At 41.9% G+C, this 1,545-nt stretch overlaps 1 long non-coding RNA gene across 1 annotated transcript in view; it reads right to left on the bottom strand.

The window, feature by feature from the left end:
* Positions 1 to 1,176, bottom strand: part of LOC112967061 — a 2,570-nt gene extending 1,394 nt beyond the window's left edge. Inside the window, exon 1 of the long non-coding RNA XR_003253836.1 lies at positions 1,060 to 1,176. This is a non-coding gene — a long non-coding RNA (uncharacterized LOC112967061). The remainder of the gene's footprint in view (positions 1 to 1,059) is intronic.
* Positions 1,177 to 1,545: the final 369 nt, after the last annotated feature.

Raw genomic sequence — 1,545 nt, 5'->3', positions numbered from 1 at the left:
GTCCTTAACTAGGCAAACAGCAGATGAACAAGAATCCAAGTGGGAGGTGAAGCAAAATCCGATCCTCCTTAGAGGAGGAGGAGGAGGAGGAAGCAGTAAACATTAGTTGGTGACAATCCCACATTTTATGGGGAGAGTGGAGAACGTGGAAGCGAGTGGAGAATGTGGAAGGGCCAGATCTTCCCTGGCCCTTCCTTGCTCCTTCTAGTTCCTTTTCCTGTGGCTCCTGAGGTCTCAAGGGCCTTGTGTCCACACATGGCAATGGCTCTGCACCTTGGAGTGCTCCTGTGGTGCAAAGGGTTGTTGGGGCCATTTTCCCGCCTTTCCAGCCTTGGATGAGGCTCCTGTTTCCGGGCCCAGTTAATGCATTATGCATCAGGGCTGCCTGCAACTGACAGCCCCTCAGCCAGCGTCTACTTGAAAAGCAATGGTGCTAATCAAAGTCGACACATTTGAATGTCCAGACACACACACAGAGAAATTTACTAATCAAAAAGTGTATTTCCTAGGGCTGTCTCCAGAGAAATCCGCAGGAAGAAATTGGAATAATTTATTAGCTTACAAGTTTTCGTTGACAGTTAGCCCAAGGCTATTTATCTCTGTAATAGAGAACGTCTCCAATGTGGCAAAATTGACCAAATCAAACAGCTTTGATCAGAAAATGAATCTGGCAAGGCTGTCTGTCTGTGGGTCCCAGGGGAAGGGTGGGAAACAAACAAAAAGATTTAACAAGTGGTCAATAGGAGAAAGAGAGAGAGAGAATTTGCAGCCTGGAAAGTCAGAAGCCTGCAAAATCTTCACACACACACACAAACACTGAAATGAATTACTGGAGAAATAAATTATGTCTCACATCATGACATTTAACACTCTGCTTGTGCATAATTGGAGCTATGCAGCCCAATGTGATTCTTGCATTAAGATGATGATAAATAACTGCAGGAGGGGGGAAATATCTTAACTTCTCCTTAAAGGAAAACAAAACATGGAGGACTCCATATCTTCACAAGAACACCGGCATCTCCACTGCTATCTACCCTTAGCATCCATTAATAATACCTGCTTCACAACCAAGAGTCAGATGTCCAATAGATTGAAGTCCATGGAAGGCCTGAAAGGTCACGCCAAATTCAGTTTTAGGAGAACATGTACATGTTTCAGCAGTTTCATTGCATAATCCAGCCATGACTTTGAACATTGTCCTTCTGAACACTAAAGGCTCTTTAACTGTAAAATAATTAAAAATAAGGTGTTTTAGGGATGAGGTAAATAGACAACCTTAAGAGTACAGAAGTTTGTTAGGCTTGCCTAGATGGAAGAGAAAATCTTTATTCATCAAAGATCATCCGACAATAGACGTTATGAGGGAAAACATTCAAGATAGCAATCAGGAGCTTTTACATTGCCACAGTCTTCAATTTTTATATTATTCGGGATTCTATTTCAAGTTATCCATATGTAAAATGGGATTATAATAGGAAGGAATGAAAAACCTTGATTCCTGTCTGGAATTAAACTGCTTTGTAACCTTTAGGTAAAGATGCT

Source organism: Apteryx rowi, unplaced genomic scaffold (genome assembly GCF_003343035.1).
Source record: "Apteryx rowi isolate R43461 unplaced genomic scaffold, aptRow1 scaffold_262, whole genome shotgun sequence".
Lineage (NCBI taxonomy): Eukaryota > Metazoa > Chordata > Aves > Apterygiformes > Apterygidae > Apteryx > Apteryx rowi.
Note: the sequence above shows the minus strand (reverse complement) of the source record. Positions and strands in the feature narration are given on the sequence as shown.